Below are 27,040 nucleotides of genomic sequence, written 5' to 3' on the forward strand. Positions count from 1 at the left end.
GAGGGGAGCGTTATCACAACAAAGCTTCACTCAGGGCCCCCGTGTGGTACTGGCACTCAAGTGTGGACTGCATGCAAGGTAGCACACACACCTGACTAGGTGAGCTGTCTCCCTTCCTCACCCACCTTTCAAAGTCTACTAAGGAAAGTGAAGCATTTTGGATGTTCTATTTTTTTAGAGGTAATTTTAACGGAATGGTTTTGAAAAATAATGTCATATCTTTCTCTGTGAAAGAAAAGATCAAACACCTAGTCCTTTCAGAGGTCAGAAAGTGTGGAAGTCTTAAAAGTAAGGATCCACTGATGTTCCGTGGGAAACGCGTCTCTTCACTTTATCAGTCACTCCAGTGGTTTAAGAGCCCTTTGCTAAAGACTATGTAGAGTTGGGCCAGGTGGTGGCACACCTGGCTGAGCGTACATGTTACAGTGCACAAGGACCTGGGTTCAAGTCCCTGGTCCCCACCTGCAGGGGGAAAGCTTCACGAGGGGTGAAGTAGAGCTGCAGGTGCCTCTCTCTCTCTCTCCCTCTCTATCGCCTCCTCCCCTCTCAATTCTCTCTGTTCTATCCAATAATAAATGAATAAAATAGTAACATTAAATAAAAGTATCTTTAAAAAAGGACTGTAGGGAGTCGGGCGGTAGTGCAGCAGGTTAAGTGCACATAGCGCCAAGTGCAAGGACCTGCGTAAGGACCTGGGTTCGAGCCCCTGGCTCCCTACCTGCAGGGGAGTCGCTTCACAGGCGGTGAAGCAGGTCTGCAGGTGTCTGTCTTTCTCTCCCCCTCTCTGTCTTCCCTTCCTCTCTCCATTTCTCTCTGCGTATCTAACAACAATGACATCAATAACAACAACAATAATAACTACAGCAATAAAAAACAACAAGGGCAACAAAGGGGAAAATAAATAAATAAATATTTTTAGAAAGACTGTAGAGTTTACTAGGTTTGACTGTTAGGTTGCAATGGATTCCAATGTATAGAAAGAATATTTCTCCCTGAGAGCTAAAGTCTATTCTCACAGCTGTAATGACTCAAGTTACGTCCCTTAAAGTTTCTGGATGTGAGTCTGGGTGATAGAGAGCACATGTTGCAATGTACAAGGATCTAGTCGCAAGCCCCTGGTCCCCCACCTGCAGGAAAGAAAGTTTCTGGAGCGGCAAAGCAGGTCTGGCAGTGTCTCTCTTGTTTTCTTCTTTTATTGGGAGGGTGGGGGGTAACGGGACAGGGTTTCTCATCGGCCGGTGGAAGTTCACTGTAGAACACTTTCACCCGTAACCTGGGTCCTTTCACACCATCACCCCAAGGTTCTCCCTCCACCTCCTCCTCCAGAATCTTTTTCTTTGATGCAATACATCATGGCCAATCCAAATTTCACTTAGTATTTCCCTTCCCTGTCCCTATTTCTTAAGTCTCACCTATAAGCGAGATCGTTTGTATTTGACACGTTCAGTTGCTACTCCTCGGCCACACTTCCCAGAAGTTCTACAATAATTTCTCTTTCTCTATTCCTGTCTCCCCTTTCTCAGTTTCTCTCTGTCTCTCTACAATAAATTTGTGAATGAGGACTCATGCTAGAATCCTGCCGGTCCCTGTTCAGGTTCCAGATGCCGGGCTAGCTTCGTGGGCAGGAGACATCCGATGAGGGACTCGTGGCTGAGCTGGGAAGCAGTGCCATGTTTATTGAGAAAAGAATCTGCATTTATAGTTTCCGGGAAGGAAGAGGTAGGGTGGAAAACAGGATGTGACTAGGAGAGGGGGCGGAGTGGAAAAAGAGCTCCAACCAGTGGGGATTAAACCAGTGTGGGTACAAAATAATGATGATATAAATAGACCACAGCGTTAAGCAATGTAAGCAAACCTAACGTAATGATCAAAACAGAAGGTCTTAGAAGCAGAATTAGAAGCAGACCAACAGAATCCCATGAAGACTGGAGCCCAGGTGAATAAACCCAGAAACAGTGGGGTCACCAGGTCTTTCAAAACCAGCTTAGAGGTGGGGACGCTGAGAGTGCTTTAGGCATATTCGTGATGCCTGAAAATTGGGAGAGAGATTAGAGTTCAGGACTCACACATGAGGAGAACCTTGAGAAACAGCCTGTGCTGGCATAGTGACAGACTATTCTCTGAGAACATATTGAACAGAATTAGCTAGACCTTGTGGTGAGTCACTTCATAGATGGATGAGTTAGCTGAGCCAGAATTGTTGGTTCCTCTGAGTTACTTCCCAGAAACATAGTAAGTCTTTTATGGGTAAAAAATCCTGTATTCAAATTCTTATGTGGTTTTTCATATTATGTACATAGTATGCTTTGCAAACAATCAAGAAAAGCAAATCAAACAACAAAATATTAACTCAGAGAAGGCTCTGGGGGCCAGGAAAGTGGCCCAGCAGTATAGTACATGACTTGTATGAGACCGTCCTCATCCCCAGAACTGCATATGACAAAGGGGTGCTCTGATCTCTCTCTCTTTCTTTCTCTCTCTCTCAAGTATGCGGTTTAATTTTAAAAGAAGTAGACATGACTTTGAGTCAAACAGCAAAGTTACTAGAAAATGGTATGTGAGAGACCCAGATCATAAAATGATTAGAAACACATTTTAAAACGGGTGTGATAAGTTCAAAGAATTAAGTGGCAAGATAGAAAAGCCCAATGTGGTAACTTAAGGTGTAAAGGAGAAGGAAGAGGCAAATTAAATACGTTGTCATTTGAGAAAGTATTTCTGGAATGGTGCAGCAAAGGCTTTTGAATATTATATTCCTGCATTAAAAACAAGAACATTAAAAAAAAAAAAAAAAAAGATCAAGGGGACTGGGCAATAGCGCAGTGGGTTAAGTCACATGGTGTGAAGCACAAGGACCAGAGTAAGGATCCCAGTTCGAGCCCCCGGCTCCCCACCTGCAGGGGGCGTCGCTTCACAAGGTGGTGAAGCAGGTCTGCAGGTCTCTGTCTCTCCCCTTCTTTCCCTCCCCCTCCTCTCTCAATTCCTCTCTGTCCTATCCAACAACAATGGCAGCAATAACAAGAATAATAGTAACAACAATAAGCAAAAGAAATTAGGGGCTGTGTACATAGTTAGCATGTGGCTGATGTCATGACATAAAGTCCTGCGGCGCCGTGGGTGTGGGGCAGTACATCAGCGAGCCTGTGGCCGAAGTTCAGCCTTTCTTGCCCGTTTTGCCTTGTGCCTCTTCTTTGCTCCTTCCAGACGGCCCTCAGCCCTGTTGAGCACTGCTTACAGACTGTGACCCACACCACATGACTGGCTAGTCTTTGCCTCTCTGCTTATTTTGCTACCATTTTTTTAAAATGTAACTAATAAACTTGCCATTGTATAAACCCCAAACAAAAGCACCCAGTTGTTTTTTCTTTTTCAAAATATTTGATTTTAATGAAAGAGATAAAGAGATAAACACCACAGCACTCCTCAGCTCTGCCTTATGGTGGTATTGGGGATTGAACCTGGGACTTTGGAACCTCATGAACGAGGGTCTTTTGCTGAACCACTGTGGTGTCTCCCCAGCCCAGTTTTTACTTTTTCAGTAAGTGGATACATATTTCTCCTCAACACTTTAAGAGAAAATTCTTAAACTTTCTTTTGACTTCCCCTGTTCCTACTGAAAATTCTAATCTAGCACCAATCTGTTATACTTTTGCTGGTGATCTATTTTCTGACTTTTTTTTTTGCCTCCAGCGTTATCACTGGGGCTTGGTGCCTGCACTACGAATCCATTGCTCCTGGAAGCCACTTTTTCTCCCCATTTTGTTGCCCTTGTTATTGTTATTGTTGCCACTGATGTCATTGTTGTTGGATAGGACAGAGAGAAATTGGGAGAGAAAGATAGACACCTGCAGACCTGCTTCACTGCTTGTGCAGTGACCTGCCCGCCCCTTGCAGGTGGGGAGCTGGGGGCTCGAACTGGGATCCTTGGGCAGGCCTTTGAACTTCGTGCCATGTGTGTTTAACCCCCCCTTTTTTTTGTAAAACAAAGAAAAAAGAAAACAGTCCAAATCTGTGTCATTACTGAGGCTTCATGACTCTGGGCTTGTTTTTTAAGATACATGTAGTGGGACAGAAACAGAGAGAGGGCAAGACGTCACAGCACTGAATCAAGCAACACAGTAGTGGTCTGGCTGGAGGCTGGGTTTATTACCTGGCAAAGTAAGTTCACTATCCAAGTGAGCTATTTGGCCAGTCCTATTCTGATGTTCTTAAGATCTTTATTTGTTTGGCATTTGCATTTCATACTACATTGTCATCAGATCTGTATTTCTTTCTATTTTCTTGTTTGGAGCATATTGGAAGATATTTTTCCTCTACACAGCTAAGGACTCATTTCTACTTGTTTGTTCCTCAGTGACTCCCTCTCCATTGTTTTAATCCAGTCAACAAAAGGGAAAGGAGAGCAGTTCAGGGGCAAACTAGCTTCTTCATATTTTTGGCCCAAAACAACATCCACCAGCCACTTCCAGACACTCACTGTCCACTGAGCAAACAATAGACACATGGTTACATGCACTTGCTAGCCAGGCAGCTGCATTAGAGCTCACCCTTTTCCGTGTGAGTACAGAACACATCTATCTTCTCTCTGGCGTAAAAGAGTCCAAAGCCATTTAGATCTTTCATCTTCATAAAAGTTAAAAGCTCTTTGGATGATGCTTACTGCAATAATTCAAATCATGGCTAGCCAAAGCAATCAGGTCCAAATCTCTAGACATTGCTTATAGAGAAAAAGAACCTTTGTAGATGTTCTTAAAAGTAAAGATCTTGCAATTGGAGCTTGAGTTTTAGATGCAATCATAAGCATCTTTATAAGAAAAAGGGGGGAAAAAGTTGAGGCAGGCAGAATAGGAGAAGACAGAATATCAAAGGGCCAAGTAAAGATGAATGAAATCATATCGGAGTGACAAGATTCCATGCAGGAACGCCAGCAACCACCATCAGCTAGAAGAGCCACGAGACAGATTCTACTCACAATCTCCAGAGTGAGTGCAGACTTGACCACTTCTTGACTTCAGCCCAGGGAACCTAGTGCTAGTCATTTCTGACGTCTGGAAATGTTGAGAGCATAGGAGTTGGGGCGGGGCTAGGTGGGTCAGTGGGTTGAGTGGATGTCTTTCAAGTCTGAGACTCTGAATTCAGTCCTGGGCACCAGTGAGAATGAAATAGAACTCCGTGGATGGTTAGAGCAGTGTCTTCATGTTTCTCCCTCACCCCCTGAAAAGTAGTTTCCCATGCATACAGGCTGGTCTGGATTTGTTCTCTCTCACCACATGGGAAAAAAAAAAACGTGAGAAAATAAATGTATGTTGTTTGACGCTAGATGCTGCTTGTGAACTTTTGAGAATCATAGTTGAGTGATTCTAAAGAGTGAAAGGTGTTACCCAGACACCAAGCCTCCCTTTTTCTTTGTGGAGAAGGAGGAGGAGGAGGAGAATATTTTAACAGTGGATGTCACTTTTCCATCACTGCTATTTTTGGTATCGAAAATATGAGATGGGATAACACTGTGAGGAAAGCTTTTAGGAAATATGAACAATAGGTCTGTATCTTCAATACTCTTCAGAGCTGCCATGTCCCTCTTTGAAGATACAAATATTAGCTACAGATTCTATTCTTATCAGACTTTTAACCATCACAGTCAATTATTGCCTAAGTGTTTCCCATCTATCACTTGCCTGTTATCTCTGGAGCTTAAGGAATGAGGGACTGGACCTCCGTGGCCTCTTTAGTGAAAAGCAGTTTGTGACCTGCCACTCCTCTTTCGTCTCTCCTCAACTAGCATCCTTTTTCCCACCGAGTGAATCAACTCTTCCAAGTAATGTCATTTGGGTGAGACTGAACATCACAATGCCTGCTCTTTTAAACAAGAAGTGTGCATGTGTCCCAAGCTAAAGAAATTGATATTAACTTATCAGGACTTGGGACTTTTCAGTAGAGAGACTTAAAAAGTGTATTTGGAACTAATGAATAGTTGCAGTTACCTTTGACGGGATGACTGAGTATACATGTTGCGTGGAATTCCAGAGCAATTCCTCTTCCAAGCCTTCTGTGAGCTACAGCCTCCAGACTTCCTACCAAGAACATGAAAACAAATGTCTTCCTCAAATTTGACATCAGTCTCTGTTGCTTGCTGCTACATACATTTACATCTACAGAAGGTTATAAGACTGAATTCTGATATCTTGAGGTTATTTTTCCTTCAGTGAAAGGAAGAAAAGACATATAAGAAAAGTAAGATTAATCTTACATCCTTATCTGACTAAAAGCCACCGTGTTTCTTAGTATCTCTAAGTATTTTCTCAGTTGCTTTGATCGTGTACTTTAAAATTAGATTGGTTATAGAGTAGTGTTCTTTATTCTGGCAAGCACAGAGGTGTTTTAAGTTATATAATCCAATATGTTTTCAAATTGATTTCTTTTTGAAAGGGCACAATGGATCTTATCTCACTTGACATTTTTTTCTTTTGTCAATATTGTTATTGTTACCATTGTTGTTGTTGTTGGATAGGATAGAGAGAAATGGAGAGAGGAGGGGAAGACAGAAAGATAAGACACCTGTAGACCTGCTTCACCACTTGTGAAGTGACCCTCCCCACCCCCCCGCAGGTGGGGAGTCTGGGGCTCAAACCGGGGATCTTTACGCCAGTCTTTGTGCTTCACACCATGTACACTTAACTGCCTGACCCCCCGCCCAATATGGAACGCTCCATGACTTTGCATGCCATCCGTGCACAGGGGCCATGCTAATCTTCTCTGTATCATTCCAGTTTTAGTATATGTGCTGACCAAGGGGGCACTCACTTGACGTTTTTAATGATCAATACCCCAATAGCTATTTCAGCAACATTTTTACTAAAAGAAATTTCCTTTGAGACAAGGATAAAATAATGCAAATTAATTTGATGATATTTATTTTTGATAGCTAGTATTTTCTTACGTTGGCAATAATTGGATACACTGAGGTAATGTCACCTTAAAAATGGAATAATATTTTGTTAAGGTTGTATTTTGGGTTATTTACATTATTATACCATGATTTCTTGGAAATTAAATGTGTACTTTCCAATAACTATTAAAATATCTGAAGGTATATATCATCAGAGTTCAGTCAGGAGACATAAATAAAATAATTTTTAAAAATTTTTATTAGTGATTTAATAATGATTAACAGGGCACAATTCTACATAGTTCCTATCACTAGAGTTTCATGCCCCATCCCCTCCGCTGGAAGCTTCCCTATTCTTTATCTCTCTGAAAGTATGGACCAAAATTCTTCATGGGGAGCAGAAGGTGGGAGTTCTGGCTTCTGTCATTGCTTCTCCACTGGACATGGGCGTTGGCAGGTGGATCCACACCCCCAGCCTGTGTCTGTCTGTCCCTAGTGGGCGGTGAGGTTCCAGGACACATTGATGAGACTTAACATCCTGTTCCCAGACAATCCTTCTAGTCCACTTGCATGCTGACTGTCAGGCCCAGGCAAAAATTACTCAAGTTCTGAGCCACATGGAACATACCTAAAAAAGACTTCCCAGCTTCCTTCCACACAAAGACCTCCCGTTTCATTTGCCCTATTCCCACTTTGGGATGCCTGTTTATTGAAAAATTTGTTTTATCTCTTAGTGCCTTTCAGCCACCAAGTTGAAGATGCTACCATGATGCCATCCTGACCTCCCTGGACAGATGAAATTATATCATTTTCATAAAGAAACTTTGGTATAGAAATCATATCTATAGCCTATCCAAATTGTCTGCCCACAACAACATCATGAAAGCAACGCTACATAGTGCAAGAACAGGCCCAGGAAGCAGCCGCTGTCTCTGCGTACAGACAGCATCACACAAGCGAAGAAACAAAACTACAAGATGCATCCTTCTCTTCCTGTGGAGAGGATCAGACTATCGCCATCAACACATTGAATACTGGAGACATTATCTGAGGTATTTTATTTTATTTGCCTCCAGGGTTGTCACTGGGGCTCAGTGCCTGCACTACGAATCCACTGCTCCTGGAGGCCATTTTTCCCATTTTGTTGCCCTTGTTGTAGTTGTTATTGTTGTTATAGCTGTTGTTGCTGCTGCATAGGACAGAGAGAAATGGAGAGAGGAGGGGAAGACAGAGAGGGGGAGAGAAAGACAGACACCTGCAGACCTGCTTCACCGCTTGTGAAGTGACTGCCCTGCAGGTGGGGAGCCGGGGCCTCAAACCGGGATCCTTAGGCCGGTCCTTGCGCTTCATGCCACATGTGCTTAACCCGCTGCGCTACCGCCCGACTCCCTATCTGACGTATTTTGGCCAGCAAAAATTATCAGGATGTTGCTACTTTTGAGGTGTGTGGAAAACTTCCCAAATGGAAGTGGTTATTGTTTGCTTTAATTGAAGAGTAGCATAGCTTATGCCACTAGGGAACTGTTGCTTCTTGACATTTGCTGGGACTCTGGCTAAGGGTATGATTTTGCAGAACTCACTGATGAAGGAGAGGTACCCCAGGGTAATCCCTGAACCATAGGGAGCCCCCATCACCTGAGATAGCAAGGAAAATCACACTGGAACTTCGCCCTTTCCCTGTAGAATTCTCTGGAGCCATCTGCTGACAACTTTCTGTCAGCTGACCAATGGGAAATATTTATTGGGAACTGATTCTCGGATCATACTCAGAACAATGCAGGGTGGATTTGGAGATGAGAGGTAATAAATTGTTAACTGGCACAAAGTTAGTTGAGACTTCTTCTTTCTGCTTTAGTGAAAGCAAAGGATTTTCCCAAAACCTGGAATACACTAATTTATTTGAAAAGAAAAATTCAAGTTGAACTTTACAGAAGACTTCATGTAGATGTTTAAGCAGAAAAGCGGGTGGTGGGGGAAGTTACTGGTTAGTTTGGAGGGTGTTCCTTTACAATATTATTATATATTAGTATGCCTGTGCAGTGGAATTATGAATGTTCTCGGTGAAAGCCTGTGAAAATGCTCTGTTGGAAAATAATTTTCTTACAAAAGAAATAGCCTGCCCACAGTCCATTTCCCTAGGGGAAAACTGTGGTTTCTTAAAAAATTGAGTTCAGATTGTATTTGCATGGTGAGTGCCAAGCGGATTTTTGTGTACTGCTGAATCATCTAAATAAGACATGGACTTGTATTTAATCCAACATGACTGGATGGGAATAATCAGGCCATCGGCTAAGGTCGCATGTACAACACGTTGTAAACTACAAATTAGTATGTAAAAGCTGTTCCAGAAGGCTTTCTGGTTCGACTTTGTTTTTCCTAATGCCATTTCTTTCTCATACACTTTTCCCAAATCCACTTGCAAAAATGGATCTTAAAAGCAATTGAAATTATATGGCACAGAGCAAAGGCAGGTCAGTTACCATTCACTCTTTTTTTAAAAAATATTTATTTTATTTATTTATTCCCTTTTGTTGCCCTTGTTGTTTTTATTGTTGTAGTTATTATTGTTGTTGTCGTTGTTGGATAGGACAGAGAGAAATGGAGAGAGGAGGGGAAGACAGAGGGGGAGAGAAAGACAGACACCTGCAGACCTGCTTCACCGCCTGTGAAGCGACTCCCCTGCAGGTGGGGAGCCGGGTTGGAACCGGGATCCTTATGCCGGTCCCTGTGCTTGGCGCCACCTGCGCTTAACCCGCTGCACTACAGCCCGACTCCCTACCATTCACTCTTTATCTGCAGTGAGGGAAGATCACTCGAAAATAGAAGATTCTGCATTTTCTCTAGAGGAAAATGAATTCCTTCCCAAGGGAGTTAGAACACTAGTAGCATGTCAGACATCTACCATCGCACTCTCTCCATATGTATATATGAGAAGTCTTTGTGTTTCATAGCATCCTTTTAAATTCTCAGTTTTTATTGTCTGTTGGCTGTAGAACTGATCGAAGAGCTAAACTGGAGCAAGGGTTTGCCATTTTGCAAGTAAATTTGGCCAAATACAAATGTATGCAGTATGTTTCATGCAACTAGACATTTTTTTCTCCAAGCCGTATTATTGGGGGAAATAATGTTTCACAAGAAATTTGTTGACATGTGGGTACAGTTACTTATCTTCTCCTTGTAGGTATCAGCAAACCACTCCCACCAAACAACTTAAGCCCTTTGCAATCAACTTGCCCTGGGTCCCCAATGCTCTCTCTACCCCTCCGTTCCCTGTCTCTATTGCCCCAGAAATCTTTGCTATGTTGTAATACAACATACCAAGTTTCCGCTCTGTTTTTTCTCTATTTCCCCCTTGTTTATTATGTTCTACTTACAAGTGAGATCATCAAGTATTGGTCCTCCTTCAGACTGATCTCACTTAACATGATTCCTTCAAATTCCCTCCAAAATGAGGCAAAGGTGGTGACTTCATGATTTAAAAAAATTTTTTTTATTTAAGAAAGGATTAATTAACAAAACCATAGGTAGGAGGGGTATAACTCCACACAGTTCCCACCACCCAATCTCCATATCCCACCCCCTCCCCTGATAGCTTTCCCATTCTCTATCCCTCTGGGAGCATGGACCCAGGGTCATTGTGGGTTGCAGAAGGTAGAAGGTCTGGCTTCTGTAATTGCTTCCCCGCTGAACATGGGCGTTGACTGGTCGGTCCATACTCCCAGTCTGCCTCTCTCTTTCCCTAGTGGGGTGGGTCTCTGGGGAAGCGGAGCTCCAGGACACATTGGTGGGGTCTTCAATCCAGGGAAGCCTGGCCGGCATCCTGATGGCATCTGGAACCTGGTGATTGAAAAGAGAGTTAACATATGAAGCCAAACAAATTGTTGAGCAATCATGGATCCCAAGCTTGGAATAGTGGAGAGGAAGTGTTGGGGAGGTACTCACTGCAAACTCTAGTGTACTTCTGCTTTCAGGTATATATTTTGCAGTAGTTTATGGATACGTGTGAACATAAGCTCTCTCTCACAGAAACTGGTGTATATCTAGGTTTTGGGACTTTGTTAGAAAGTGAACCACCTGAGATGAAATTAGAGTATACTATGAAAGGAAAGGTCTCACCCGAGTAATGAAGCTGAAGGGTTGTCATTCCACACGTGAAGTCTCTGGACACAGTCTGAGGTGAAGCATGTTGAGGTGGCAATCGTTGCGTTGGTTAGGTTGTGATCGGTGGATGCAATATTATTTGGTATGGATTGGGAGAGGCGTACGGGAAAGTGGGCCCTATCCAAGGGTTCTAGGACTGGGGGGGAGTAGGGGCTCTATAGTGGAGATGTGAGATTCCTGCTGTCTTAGGGTTCAAAAAGACAATCGATAGTTAATGTTATCATCACATTATTTGGTAATGGGGTTAACTTTGAAAAGTCCTTTTGTTATGGTTTGCTGTACAGTATCCAGTATCTTGTATATAGCTGTGCTATTGGTTGCTTCTAATCTACTTGGTCTAGGCTTTTGAGAGAGTCCGCATATCAAATACACAGCCTATATATTAAAAAGATTCAGTTTGTGTTTTGAAAAACTTTGAGACATACAATTGATTTTCCCCTTCATATTAATTAAATAGTGATTTATATGTCTACATTTTGCTAGGAGTGTACATAAACACCATTCCCACCACCAAAAGACTGTGACCCATCCCTCCCACCCACTCCCACTCCCCACTGGCCCAGGAAGCTGCATGTAAACCCCTCACCACAGGGCTTTTACTTTGGTGCCCTACTTACAATTTGGTCAGGTCCTGCTTTTAGTTTCCCTTTCAGATCTTCTTACTCAACTTCTGTTGATGAGTGGGATCATCCCATACTCATCTTTATCTTTCTGACTTAGTTCACTTAACATAATTCCTTCTAGCTCTGTCCAAGATGGGTCAGAGAAGGTGGGTTCATTGTTCTTGATAGCTGCATAGTATTCCATTGTGTATATATACCACAGCTTTCTCAGCCATTCATCTGTTGTTGGGCACCTGGGTTGCTTCCAGGTTTTAGCTATTATGAATTGTGCTGCTATGAACATAGGAGTACACACCTCTTTTTGGTTGGGTGTTAAGGAGTCCTTGGGGTATAACCCCAGGAGAGGAATTACTGGATCATATGGAAGGTCCATATCTAGCCTTCTGAGAGTTTTCCAGACTGCTTTCCACAGAGGCTGTGCCAATTTACATTCCCACCAGCAATGTAAAAGGGTTCCTCTGTCCCCACATCCTCTCCAGCATTTGTTGCTGCTGTGACTTCATGATTTTTAACAGCTGATTAGTACTCCATGGTGTAAACAGAACATACCTTTCTTAGACAATCATTTGTTGTTGGGTACCTGGATCTTTCCACTTTGAGACTATTGCTCATTGTGTTGCTGTGAACACAGGTAAGTATAGATATTTTTGAATAGGTGTTCTGTGTCCTTTGGATAAATTCCCAAGAGAGAAATTGCTAGAGTATAGCATAGGTCCATTTCTAGTGTTTTGAGGAAATTCCGGATTATTTTAATAGAGACTGAACCACTTCACATGACCTCTAGAAGTATAAAAGCATTCCGTTCCTTATTTCCTACATATTTCCCACTACTTTTTTTTTTTTGTTCTGTTCTTTCTGATGTGTGACATTCTCACAAGTGGAGCGTGGCTTTCATTGCTGCCTTCATCGGCATTTCTCTAGTAACCAGTGACTTGGAGCCTTTGCTCATGTCTGGTGAGCGTCTAGATTTATTCATTGGTAAAGACTCGTATGTTCTCTCCCCACTATTGCATGGGTTTGATTGTTGTTAAAGACTTTTTGAGTTTTCCACATATCTGAGTTGTTAGTCTTTTGATGGACGGCATGTAAAGATCACCCCACCCCCATTTATCTTCTTATTTTACAGATGTGCCCTTTTGCTCCATAAAAGCTTCTTGATCCTAAGGTGAGAAAAAATAGCATTGTGTTCCCTGACTTTCAACTATATTACAAGGTTATCATAATGAAAACTGCATGGTACTGGATCAAAAATAGACAGATTTGTGGGACAGAACGGAGAACTTAAATGTAAGCTCTCATATTTATAGATAGTTCATTCATGACAAGAGTGCTTGGAACACTAAGTGGAGAAAGGAGAGTCTTTTCAACAAATTGTGCTCGAAAAAAGTGTCGATCGTGAAAGAAAGTTGAATTTTGACAGGGATTTTCTGTATTGAAATAGTCAAATGGTATTTAGTTTTCCTCTTGCTGAGATAGGACATGGTATGGTGTTCATGACTAGTGTGTGTTGAACAAGCCTGGCAAGTCTGAAAGAAACCCCACTTGTTTAGGCTGAATATTTTTTGTGATTTTTTTTATATTTATTTTCCCTTTTGTTGCCCTTATTGTTTTTCATTGTTGTTGTAGTTATTATTGTTGTTACTGATGTCATCATTGTTAGATAGGAGAGACAGAAATGGAAAGAGGAGGGGAAGATAGAGAGGGGGAGAGAAAGACAGACACCTGCAGATCTGCTTCAGCGCCTGTGAAGCAACTCCCCTGCAGGTGGGGAGCCGGGGGCTCGAACCTGGATCCTTCTGCCAGTCCTTGCGCTTTGCGCCAAGTGCACTTAACCCGCTGCTCTACTGCCTGACTCCCCAGTACTGAGAACTCTTTAGGTTAAGTGATTCAAGGCAAATAGGAAATGTATTTTTATTGAACTTGAAGTTAGTCATGTGTGGCAACTTGACCAGATAACTAAGTGCTCAGATTTTGAGCTAGACATTATTTCTGGCTGTGTTTGTGAGATAGATTTGGGGGTGATATTCTCATTTGAATCTGTGACTTCATTAAAGCACATTTTCCTCTGGAAGAAAAAGGGAGATGAATGGAATATTTGTCCCTTCTGTTTAATTGTTTGGACTGATCGAAAGTAATTTTTTGAAGCATATTTTGCATTTCTAGCAAGACCAAAGTTTGTATACCCACATTTCTAGGGCCTGATTTGCCTTGGTTTGAAAGGTTATATTCACAGAATTGATTTGTCACTGATCGTAGTGGCAGATTTAAAAAGAAATCCCGCATCTAGAAAGACTAGAGTACGGGACTCGCAAACATGAGGCCTTGAGTTTGACCCCCATCACTGCATATGTTAGAGAAGTTTTCTGGTCTTGCTCTCCTGTGTTCATAAAAATAAATATTAAGGATCTTGGTGGTGGCGCATATATTACAATGCACAAGGACCCGGTTTGAGCCCCCAGTCCCCACCTGCAGAGGGAAAGCTTTGTGAGTGGTGAAGCAGGGCTGCAGGGGTCTCTTTATCTCTCACTCTGTCACCCTTTCCCTCATGATTTCTGGCTGTCTCTATTCAATAAATACATAAAGATAATACTTTTAAAAAATAATAACAATATAAATATTAAGAGTCTTAATTTTTGTCCTGTACCCAGATTCCATCGTGTGCAGGAATCATCACTGATCCACCCAGTCACTTGTGGGGACTTGGGGATCGTTTTAAACTGTTATTTTTCTATAAAACTGTTATAAGCTTTCCTATATATATCTTTATGGCTTCTTTTTTAACTTTTTTTTATTAACTATTGAGTAACATAGTACATTATTGTTTATAAGAAATTGCCTGTTTTCCATCATCACAACAGTTTATATTCTTGGCAGCAAGGTACGACACTTTTATTGTTCTGTCTGCTCATTGTCACATGTACCGTCTGCCTTTCCTCTCTCATTTACATAATACATTAGTTAGTGGTGTAGGTCACACTTCTGCCTCTTGTTGTAAATAAAAGGGAACAGGGTTAAACAATACAAGGTTTATTAGGGTGACACAGGTAAAAGGCAAAATAAGCACTTATCATCAAAGGTTAAGAGTACACTAGGTCCATAAGGTCTGAGTATAGTTATCAAAGGTTTAGTCCCATAAAATAAACAATTATCAGCTCTGGTAAAGGTTGCTCATGGCTGTAGAGGGGACTTAAAGTTTACCGGCTAGCAGAGTCACACGTGTTGAGTTCTCAGGAGAAGCAGACATGGCGGATGGATGCCTGGGGCACCTCCTGAGATGCATCTGACCAGAAGAAGCCGCAGCCAAAGAGAGCTGAGGTGCTCCAAGTCCCCTACTTTTATTAGTCCCTTCTCTGAAGCATCTCCTCAAGGTGACCTCATTTGTATGCTAATAGTCCCAAACTCCTGCTGGGGTCACCACAGCCTCTATTTATGAAGTGTTAATTCAAATTCTTGCCTTTAAACAACTGTTTATGGCCGAGCGTTGGAGCACCAGCTTAAGTGCACATAATGCCAAGCACAAGGACATGCCCACACAAGGATCTCGGCGCAAGGATCCCGGTTCAAGCCCCCAGCTCCCTACCTGCAAGTGTGTGTGTGGGGGGTCGTTTTGCAAGCGGTGAAGCAGGTCTGCAGGAGTCTGTCTTTCTCTCCCCCCCCATTTTCCCCTCCTCTCTAGATTTCTCTCTGCCCTATCCAACAACAGCAGCAACAGCAGCAACTACAACAATGAAAGAAACAAAAAAAGGCCTCCAGGAGCAGTGGATTTGTGTTGCAGGCACCAAGTCCAGCGATAACCCTGGAGGCAAAAAAAAAAAAAGTATAAATAGGACAAACCGTGCTCAAGGACTTCTGACTATAGAGTAAGAGCCATTTCAGATTGTGCTTCTGATAAACTAGGGGAAAAAAAAAAGAAGAAGATGAAGAAGAAGAAGAAGAAGAAGAAGAAGAAGAAGAAGAAGAAGAAGAAGAAGAAGAAGAAGAAGAAGAAGAAGAAAAACCACCTGAAAATTCAACAAAATACAACCATGATCTCTCCAGAAACTCACAAAACCACAGGTGACTACGGACAAGTGTAGTCAGTGGGTGGGAAAGGAGTGCGGGAGAAATTCTCCTAACTCAAAAGATACGCTCGGCTCAGAATTAGAAGCAGCCAAGCACATCACCCGGAGAAGAAGACCGAGAAGTGCACTCTGGTTCCTCACTGGGGCTCGTCTCTGCAAGACCGCTGGCTGTCAGCCCAATGCTTGGCAGAATCTAGATGTAGATGCTGGAAAACAGAAGAGAAAATGTGACCCCCCCCCCACCCATTTGTCACTTTCTGCTGTGTGACCAAAACATTTTCCTTTCTGACTCACTGTTTTTCTCTCTCTGCTTATTTCTTATCTCTCTCTTTTCTTTTTTTCCTTTTAAATATTTTATTTATTTATTAATAAGAAAGATAGGAGGAGAGAGAAAGAACCAGACATCACTCTGGCACATGTGCTGCCAGGGATTGAACCCAGGACCTCCTGCTTGAGAGTCCAAAGCTCTATCACTACACCAACTCCCAGATCACTCTCTCTCTTTTCTTTTCTCTCTTTTTTTTTTATCATATCTCTTCTCAATCACAAGTAAGTGAAAAATCTACATATAATTAAAAAGCCCAAAAAGCCTGTAGGGGAAGATAGGTCACAGCCAAATTCCCCAGGACCACAAGGGAGTACCAGCTGCCTGCTTCTCTCCAGGGACTGAGGTGAAAGTGGTATGGGGGGACTTTTAAAATTTACAGCTGGGAACTCTGTAATACTCATTTAGACACAAGGATCAATCCAGGTAAGTGTGATCAGTGATGCCAGGCTAGCACTAGCGTTACAGGCGGGAGAGATGATCCAGGAACCAAGCTCATGGCGGTAGCAATACAAATCTTTATTCATGCAGGAGCGCCAGAGTCAGGCATGAGTGCAGCGGGTTAAGCCACATGGAGCCAGCCACAATGGCCGGTGTCTGCGTCCCATCAGGGTCTACAGCCTGACCTCCTCTAGGTCGGCATATGGAAGAGAGAGAAACCAGAAACAGAAGTGGCTTTTATAGCATAAAACCGGAAGTGGCAAGTCGGAAATGGAAATGGCTAGGAAAGGGGGTGGAGAAAGGAAAAAGGCATGCTGGGAAGGTAGAACTTCCTTAGCAACTGTTGTGATGGTTTTAACTGGTGTGATTAGTGTTACCCTGCAGGCAGGGTGGGTCTCGAAGAAAGAAGATAGATCAATGGGATGGGTGGGGATATTTCAGGCAAAACAATGATTATGTAAATAGGCCATATTATCAGCAATGGAGCAGGGGGGGCTGGCTTAATGCCTGACAAGTGAACTGAAAATAGGTGATGGGAGGATCCTTTATGACTCAAGGAACTGGACTCATCATGTGAGGGCGCCATCTTGCTGTCCTCTATTTCTGTCCTCAGTCTGAACACAAGAGACCCTACCTCTCATTCTCCAAATGCAGTGGTGCCACTCACTCCTAAGACACACCAGAGGTGACTGCCTTCATGGTTCCAGGAACCAAAAACCAGAGCCTACCTCACACAGAATCTGGACAGCATCCCCCAGGACATGAATTTCAAAAATCACCAAATACAATGGTCAAACCAATAAGATCAGGTACTAGACAGGGCTGCCCACTGTCATCATTGCTACTTAATAATACTGTTGGAAGTTCTTGCCATAGCCATCAGGCAAAAGCAAGGAATTAAAGGGATACAGACAGGAAGAGAAGGGGTCAGATGGTCACTATTTGCACATAACATGATAGTATACATAGGAAAACCTAAAGAATCCAGCTAGAAGCTTTTGAAAATTATCAGGCAATATAGTAAGGTGTCAGGCTACAAAATTAACATACAAAAGTCTGTGGCATTCCTTTATGCAAATACCAAATCAGAAGAAGAAGGAATTCAGAAATCAGTCCCATTTACTATTGCAGCAAAAACAATAAAATATCTAGGAATAAACCTAAAAAAAAGTATACTTGTATACTGAAAAATATATCAATAAGTGGAAATATATTCCATGTTTATGGATTGGAAGAACTAACATCTAAATGAATATTTTACCCAGAACCTTATACAAATTTAAAGCAATCCCCATCCAGGTCCCACCCCAATTTTTTTCTTTGTGGGGGGGAAATAAACCAAAATCTACAAATGTTTATTTGAAACCAGAAAACACCTAGAATCCCCAAAATAATCCTGAGGAAAAAAAAGGAACAGAACTGAGTCATCACACTTCCAGAACTCAAACTATATTATAAAGCTATTGTAACAAAAACTTCCTGGTACTGAAATAAAAAACAGACACACTGACCAGTGGAATAGAATTGAGAGCCCAGAAATAAGCCCCCACACCTTTGGTAACCTAATTTTTGACAAGGGGACCCAGACTATTAAATGGAGAAAGGAGAGTCTCTTCAACACATGGTGCTGGGAAAATTGGGTTGAATTATGCAGAAGAATGAAACTGAACCACTACATTTTACTACACACAAAAGTAAATTCTAAATGGATGAAGGACTTGGATGTTATACCATAAACTATTAAATATTTAAAGGGAAATATTGGCAGAATTCTTTTCCATCTAAGTTTTATCATCTTCAATGATACAAATCCAATTACAAATTTTTAAGTTTTTTATTAGGAGTATTAGTTGTTTATAGTCAACAGTAAATATAATTGTTGGTGCATGTGTAAAATGTTTCAGTTCTATGCGAAACACTCTAACACCCTGCCTAGGTCCTCCTCCACCATCATGCCCCAGGACCTGAAGCTCCCCTCAGTCCCCAGAGTCCTTTGCTTTGGTGCAACACACCAAATTCAGTCCAAGTTTTGCTGTGTGTTTTCCCTTCTGTTCCTATTTCTCAACTTCAATATGGTTGGGATCATCCCATATTCATCCTTTGTCTTTCTGGCTTATCTCACTTAACATGATGTCTTCCAGTTTCGTCTAAGATGGCACAAAGGAGACAGCTTTATTGTTTTTAACAGCTGAATCATATTCCATTTTGTATATATACCAGTTTTGGTTGTTTTTTTTTTTTAGCCACTCATCTTTCATTGGAAATCTGAGTTGCTTTCAACAGTTCCATTTTCAAGAATGTCTGCATCCCTCCATCGAATCTGAATGATAAGACTGATGGAATTAAAAAAAAACAAACTTGGGGAGTCAGGTGGTAGTGCAACGGGTTAAGCGCATGTGGCACAAAGTGCAAGGACCCACCTGCAGGGGAGTCGCTTCCCAGACGGTGAAGCAGGTCTGCAGGTGTCTGTCTTTCTCTCCCCCTCTCTGCCTTCCCCTCCTCTCTCCATTTCTTTCTGTCCTATCCAACAGTGATGACATCAACAACAATAATTTCTCTCTGTCCTGTCCAACAAGGATGACAACAACAACAGCAATAATAACTACGACAATAAAAGACAACAAGAGTAACAAAAAGGAAAATATATAAATATTTAAAAAATGGCAGAGGGAGTCGGGCTGTAGCGCAGCGGGTTAAGCGCAGGTGGCGCAAAGCGCAAGGACCGGCATAAGGATCCCGGTTTGAACCCCGGCTCCCTACCTGCAGGGAAGTCGCTTCACAGGCGGTGAAGCAGGTCTGCAGGTGTCTGTCTTTCTCTCCCCCTCTCTGTCTTCCCCTCCTCTCTCCGTTTCTCTCTGTCCTATCCAACAACAATGACATCAATAATAACTACAACAATAAAACAACAAGGGCAACAAAAGGGAATAAATAAATAAAATAAAAAATATTTTTAAAAAATGGCAGAATATAGTATTTATGGTCTGAAGCCTTTGTCATTTAGCACTCTTAACTATCTTGCCATTCTTTCTGGCTTTTAGCATTTCTGTTGGTAAATCTGCATACAGCCTTATGGATTTACCTCTACATGCTGCTGTGTTTTTCTTGTGATGGTTCAGTAGTTACTATCTTTGATTTTTTTCCAGTTCAATCCCAAATTGTCTTGGTGTATACATAGCTGGATAGAGTCTCTCTGCTATTTTCTGAGCTTCTTGTATCTTATATCCTATCAATTATTCATTCAGAAATGTTCTCTGCTATTATTTCTACCATTTCTTCTCCTGGCAGGCAAAGGATTTGAGTGTTGTTCCTCTGTAAATCATTACACATGACTCTGATGTTGTGTTCACTGTCTCTTCACCCTTTTTCTAAATCTTGTATTTACTTCATTTTCAGAATTGCTGATTATATCTTTTGCTCAGCTATCAAAGTTATTTTTTTTCCAGTTGTTGTAGCTATTCATTATATTGTTTTGGTTTACTGTTGGGACTTTTAGCTTGGCTATTGTTTCGTTCCGTTATTGTGACAGTCATTCAGTGTAACAAGGCTATTCATTCATCTTTTTTATTTTATTTTATTTTATTTTATTTATCAATGAGAGGGATAGGAAGAGAGAGGGAAAGAACCAGACATCCCTCTGGTACATGTGCTGCTGGAGATTGAACTCAGGACCTCATGCTTGAGAGTCCAGTGCTTTATCCACAGCACCACATCCTGTTCTTTTTTCAGTGTTGTTGTACTCCTCTTGCAGCTGTGGTTTTCTTCCATGATGTCTCTCATTTCAATGGCAAACATGTGGATGAGTATTTTAAGGTCCACCTCAAAAATTTTGATTGACTGTGGTTTACTAGTTTTGTTATTATTCCTTCTGGGATTGTGTCCTGATTTCCTACTCCCCTCAGGTTTTTCCACTTTACTTTTTTATTAGAGATTTAATATTGATTTACAAGGTTGTAAGATAATGGAGGGAGAATTACACACAGTTCCCACCACCAGAGTTCTGGGTCCCACCCTTTCCATTGGAAACTTCCCTTGTCCTGATTGTTGTTGCTGTTATAGTGACTTTCTGTGCTTCCTCATGTGTCTCATGTGAGTGAATGCTAGGATGCACAGAGGCCCCAGTGATGCACTGCTGGTCAGGGACGGCTGGTGTTGGACACACAGAGAACTTCTGGGTCTGGGGCACCTACAAAGGCCTTCCTGGTGTGACTGGGAGATTTGGAGAGACTTAGGGAGACTGTGAAGGGACTCTGAGCCTATTGCTTCTGGCCAAAGGGGCCCCAGGGTGAACAGTTGCCCTAAGGGACTAAGTGGAATTCATTAAGATGTGCTGGATTTGGGTCAAATCTCAAAGGGCTGGCCAAGACAGACAGAGCAGACAGGCTGGTAGGAATCATGTTCCTTACGGGCTCTGGTTCCAGGGAGGAATCTGGCTAGAACTTCAGTTGACTTAATTTTGCAGAAAGTCTAAAGAGATGCTTATGTTTTCACAGTCCTGTGTCCTTAATGCAGGTGTCCCAAGCCCTGTGTAAGATGACTGTGGACCTGTTTGTCAAAAGTTCTAGTCTCTTTCGTGGAGTTTAATGTCCTCCTGTGTCTCTGTCTTTGGGCTTTCTGTGCTCCACAGATTGTTTCCAGATTTGTCAGGTAGGATCTTTCCCTCTGTGATCCATTTTAAGCTTCCTGGAGTGTGAGATAAGCACTGAGGAAGTTTTCCCTAAGCAAAAGCCCAGTTATTTCATTATTGTTTGTGAAGGAGGCTATCTTTTCCAAATAAATTATCGTGGTGTTGTCAATCAACTGTTCTACAGTATCAACATGGCTCCATTTGTAGACTTTCTTTTTATTTGTAGACCTTTTTTTTATCGGTATTAACCTTATCAATCTGTTCTCACTCTCAGTGCAACTTTCTAGTAAGTCCTTCATTCAAGTAGTTTTAAAATAGGTCAAATTATTTTTATTTTTGAAATTACCTGGCTTAGACTATATTCCTTATATCTAATAGAGTTGTGGGAAGCAGTTCACTTTCTGTCTCCCATAGCAATTTGTCTTGGATTTTACTTGGGATTATGTTGGCTCAATACATCAATTTGGAAAGATTTGACTTTAACTAAAGTTTGCTCTTCTTTCTTATAAATATATCTCCCCATTTGTTTAAAACATTGAAATTATCTGCCTTCATTATAGCTAGGATAATACAAATTGCTTTGTTAAAAAAATGAAACAAGATGTTGATTTTATAGTACATTATTAATATTCAGAAGAAATAACAAAAAAATTGAGACGGATCAGAAAGGGCATCTGTGTTTTATTTCTCCCAGGCATCAGCTACTATTGTTAACGCCCACTAACCTTAAAATTTGTATATTGGAAATGCCATTTTTTCTTTATAAAGTAGAAATATTGATAAGACCATAGGATAAGAGGGGTGCAGTTTCACACTATTCCCACCACCTGAACTCCATATCCCATCCCCTCCCCTGATAGCTTTCCCATTCTCTATCCCTCTGGGAGCATGGACCCAGGGTCATTGTGGGATGCAGAAGGTGGAAGGTCTGGCTTCTGGAATTGCTTCCCTGCTGAACATGGGCGTTGTCAGGTGGATCCATACTCCCAGTCTGCCTCTCTCTTTCCCTAGTGGGGCAGGGTTCTGGGGAGGTGGGGTTCCAGGACACATTAGTGAGATCATCTGCCCAAGGAAGTCCAGTTGGCATCATGGTAGCATCTAACCTGGTACCTGAAAAAGAGTTAAGACAGAAAGCAGAGCAAACCATTGAATACTCAGGCACCTAAAGGCAAGATTATCGCAGATGAGATTTGGGGGTCTCCATTTTGGAATAAGATAGTAGGTCTCTTTTAGGCACGTATACTGAACTGTGGATAGCATATGCTGGTCATTAAGAATCTTTGAGTTTTGATATTTGAAAAAAAGTATGAAGGAAAGTTAATTGGCCTTTAGGGGTGAAAACTAGTTTGTATAGGGAGTTTGGCGGTAGCGCAGCGGGTTAAGCGCACTGCACGTGGTGCAAAGTGGAAGGACCAGCGTAAGGATCCCAGTTTGAGCCCCCGGCTCCCCACCTACAGGGGAGTCGCTTCACAGGCAGTGAAGCAGGTCTGCAGGTGTCTGTCTTTCTCTCCCCCTCTTTGTCTTCCCCTTCTCTCTCCATTTCTCTCTGTCCTATCCAACACCCACCACAGCAATAATAACTACAACAGCAACAACAACAAAAAAAAACCAAGAGCAACAAAAGGGAATCAATAAAATAAAATATTTAAAAAACTGGTTTGTATAGATTCAGGCTGAAAGTAGTTGCTATATTTTCTTTAGTGAATTCTTTACATGTTTCTTTCTCTTACCTAAGAGTTTTCAACATACAACTACAAATTTTCAATGTCAGAAACATGGTAATGTATGTTTTCATTGTCTCTGACACTTCAGTCATATCTGGCTGAACATCTTATTTATTTTTTTTTAAATCAGTTGACAGAATTCAGTCCCCCGGGTTCTGATTCACTCCATGGTAGTGCAGTTGTCATGTTTATAGAGCTTATTTGATATCTAAGAACTGGTGTTTCTTAAAAGTCTCTTTGAGAGACAGCAAGATAGGTCACTTAGGAGGATGGCTCCTTTGTCGTGTATGTACCTGACCCAGGGATGAGCCTGACCAACACTAGCGGAAGCTTTGGTGTGTTTGGTGCCTTTGACCTCACTCCCTTCCTATCCCTCACCCTTTCCCCTCTGCCACCCCCCACCCAGAGTCTTTCAACTTCTGAGAAAGTGCTTGGAAAGGTGAAACCATTTAGGAAGTGAGGGTGGGGTGGGTGGGGGAAGAGCCAAGTGTCTCTTTCTGTTTTGTTGAAATTTCCTACTGAGTAAAAGAGAAACCTCCTTTGACTAAAGCAAATTAGTTTTAAATTTAACATGTTATTCTGTGCCTATTCAAACCTAGAAAAATAAATTACGAGGTCAGACCTTTTTCTCCTATTTATTTGATAACTGTAATGACATATGAAATTAATCTAGTTCTTTATTTGTTTTTTAAAGTGTCTTTTAACATACTCCTTAACAAGAGGCTAGAATATTCATTTTTTTATTTGTGATTATGACCATTTTTGTGATAAAAAAAATAAAAGGATTAACTTAGCCATGGTCATCTTATCCTTCTAAGTGGAATGCAGGGTTCAGGTCGTCTGGTTCTCAACTTGCTTCTTTCCATAAAACTTGACTGTTAAGGCTCGTCTCCATCCAATTTTATTGAATGTTTTCTTGTTCACGTCCACAAGGAAGCAGGAGGAACCGAGTTCTCTGTGTTTTTGCAGCTGAGAGTGAAGTGAAGGGGTCAGCAGGGTCAGGCCGAGGGCAGAACGCTTAGTACTTTGTTCAGCAGGCTGGTCAGCCCTTCCTGCCTGGCTGTTATGTTTTGTTTTGTTTTTTATTTATAAAAAGGAAACACTGACAAAACCACAGGATAAGAGGGGCACAACTCCACAGAGTTCCCACCACCAGAACTACTCTGTATCCCGTCCCCTCCCCTGACAGCTTTCCTATTCTTTATCCCTCTGGCTTATAACAGGCTTATGATAGTAACTCCTTCCATTCCTTGTGTTCAAATGCTTCTGGTGCAACTAAATGAAAATTTAAAAAAGAGATCACCAATTTCACTTAAGCATTGGCAAAGTGAATAGAATAGTGCACATTAAGGGTCTCTGACAGAACAGATCACGAGTCAGTAACCACAGAGATAACACTAGACGGTGACTCATTTCCCATCACCTGAATTACTGATGAGTAGAATTTATTCAGAAATACAGCATGAAAGTGTTTTTAAATTGTCTACAATTAGGGGCCAGGCAGTGGCACACCTGGTAAAGTGCACATAGCACTAAGCACAAGCACCCATAAGGATCCATGTTCGAGCCCCCGCATGCCACAAGCAGTGAGGCAGGGCTGCAGATGTCTTTCTCTCTCCATCTCTATCTCCTCATCTCTCAATCTCTCTCTGTCCTATCCAATAAAATTAAAAAATAATAATAAGTGGCCTCCAGGAGCAGACGATTCATTTTGCTGCCACTGAGCCCCCGCGATCACTCTGGAGGTAAAACAAACAAACAAACAAACAAAAACAAAAAACTGCAACCATTTACTTCTGACACTGACACGTAAATCGATGCTCTAACAGGTGGAGCTTCTGGCCATGTCCTATAGAAGTGAGTAGTTTTTTTTTTTTTTTAAGATTTATTTATTTACTCCCTTTTGTTGCCTTTTTTTTTTAATGTTGCAGTTATTGTTGTTGTTATTGATGTCATCGTTGACGGATAGGACAGAGAGAATGGAGAGAGGAGGAGAAGACAGTGAGGGGGAGAGAAAGACAGACACCTGCAGACCTGCTTCACCGCCTGTGAAGCGACTCCCCTGCAGGCGGGGAGCCGGGGGCTCGAACCGGGATCCTTATTCTGGTCCCTGCGCTTTGCGCCAAGTGCGCTTAACCCACTGTGCTACTGCCAGACTCCCGTTGTTGTTGTTGTATTTGTTTGTTTTTTAAATAATAAAATTAGAAGATGGTGACAGAACTGACATAGTTTGAAGAAATGTTATGAACACAAGCAAAGTAATGTGTGTCATCCCAAAATTAAAGCTCAAGCAGAATATAAGCGAGCAACAAAAGTTACAGTGTCATCTCAAACAGGGGTTGGGCCGTGGCGCACCTGGTTAAGCGTGCATAGTATTAAGCAAGGACTGACACAAGGACCTGGGTTCCAACCCCCGGTTCCCCAACTGCAACGAGAAAGCTTCACAAGCAATGAGACAGGTCTGTAGGTTTCTCCCTTTCTCTCTCTCTGCCTCTGTATCTTCCCTCCCCTCTCAATTTCTCTGTCCTATCAAGTAAAATGGAAAAGAAAAAAATAATAATAATGACAAAAAAAGTCTACCAGGAGCAGTGCATTCCCAGTGCCAAGCACTGAACCCCAAAGATAAGCCTAGTGGGAAAGGGAAAAAAAAACTATCTCAAATAAATTAAACATTTTGCATAACCTTGCTTATTAGATTCTGTATTTTTTCCACAAATATGCTATTGAAATATATTTGCCTAGTGGGGTCTATGCTGGTAGACGGCACGTCATCAGGGCTGAGCCTGGTGCACCTGGTTGAGCATCAGCATCAGGCTCTCAAGGACCCTGCAGACACCAGGTCCCCACGTGTAGGGGCAAAGCAGGGCTGCAGGTCTCTTACTCTCTCTCTCCCTCTCTAATCCTCCTTGCTGCTCACTTTCCCCCTTTTCTATCATTGTAAAATAAAAGAAAGAAAAAAAAGAAACAAGATAGCTGTCAACAATAACCTTGGTGGCAACAAAGGTAAATATATATATTGCTATCACATTTAATAAAATTATGTTTTATAAACAGACTAGAAAACTCTCAATAGCTAGATGCTCATATCCGATTCAGATCAAGTTCTTTAACCTCTACTTATATATGTTGTTTAAGAAAATTTTAGAGAAATAACCGTTTTTGCAAAGAACATCCTCTTCAGAAATAGCAGGGCATGTTACAATTTGATTTGCTTCACATGTAATATGATTCATCTTTTTTCTTTATTGGGGGGACTATCGGTTTACAGTCAACAGTAAAATGCAGCAGCTGGTCCATGGGTCACATTTCTCAGTTTTCCCCAGAACATTCTAACCCCCCCCACCAGGTTCTCCTCCACCATCATGTTCCAGGACCTGAACACTCCCTCCACCCCAGAGTCCTTGACTTTGCTGTAACACACCAAACACATGTAACATTTTCTTTACTGAACTGTCAAAATAAATACGCTGTTAAAATCAGAATTTTGTGTAATTCCCTGTGCAATATAAAATATCTTGTCCAGATTATTCAAACAATACTGAGGCTGGGGTGACATAAGCATGAGTAAATCTCCTAATTAGCAAGGAGCCTGTTTGAGTTTCTCTCCTCAAGTTAAACTTCATGTGCACTTCCTTTAGATGATAACACCTGTTTTCATATGATTCCTAAGATGTTTGCTAGCTATATATTTAGTTTCCTAAAAAGTTGAATATGGGCCCCAGAAGAGATCAAATCGATGGGGTTTATAGTCAACAATATTTATACACCTTTCTCATATTTGGGAGCTACTCTCTTCCCTGATCCAGCTTTCTGGTCCTTTTTCCAGACATGACATCATCTCCTCAGACAATAACTTGGATCCACCTGCATATCAGATGTCAGGCTCAAGAAAAAAAAAAAAAAAGAACTAGTATAATCACGGGCCCTTTGGAATATAACTAAAACATGCCTACTAGCTACCTACAAAATGGAGACTCCCAAATCTTTATCTTCACTATTCCAGCCTTTAGGTTCATGATTAGTCAACAATTTGTTGGGCTTTGTATGTTAACTCTCTTTTTAGCCACCAGGTTCCAGATGCCAGCATGATGCCAACCGGACTTCCTGGACAGACGACCCCACCAATGTGTCCTGGAGCTCTGCTTCCCCAGAGTCCTGACCCACTAGGGAAAGAGAGAGACAGGCTGGGAGTATG

The 27,040-nt window shown here is 41.8% G+C and overlaps 1 long non-coding RNA gene and 1 other non-coding gene across 2 annotated transcripts; one reads left to right on the plus strand and one right to left on the minus strand.

Moving 5' to 3' along the window:
- On the plus strand, positions 1 to 27,040 carry LOC132532687 (uncharacterized). The gene is made up of 3 exons (XR_009544593.1): positions 1 to 180; positions 7,631 to 7,938; positions 26,909 to 27,040. It is a non-coding gene; the product is annotated as an uncharacterized LOC132532687 (long non-coding RNA).
- LOC132532891 (U6 spliceosomal RNA) lies at positions 6,691 to 6,797 on the minus strand. Its single transcript, XR_009544813.1, has one exon. It is a non-coding gene; the product is annotated as a U6 spliceosomal RNA (small nuclear RNA).

The sequence above is a fragment of the Erinaceus europaeus genome, chromosome 14, assembly GCF_950295315.1.
Source record: "Erinaceus europaeus chromosome 14, mEriEur2.1, whole genome shotgun sequence".
Lineage (NCBI taxonomy): Eukaryota > Metazoa > Chordata > Mammalia > Eulipotyphla > Erinaceidae > Erinaceus > Erinaceus europaeus.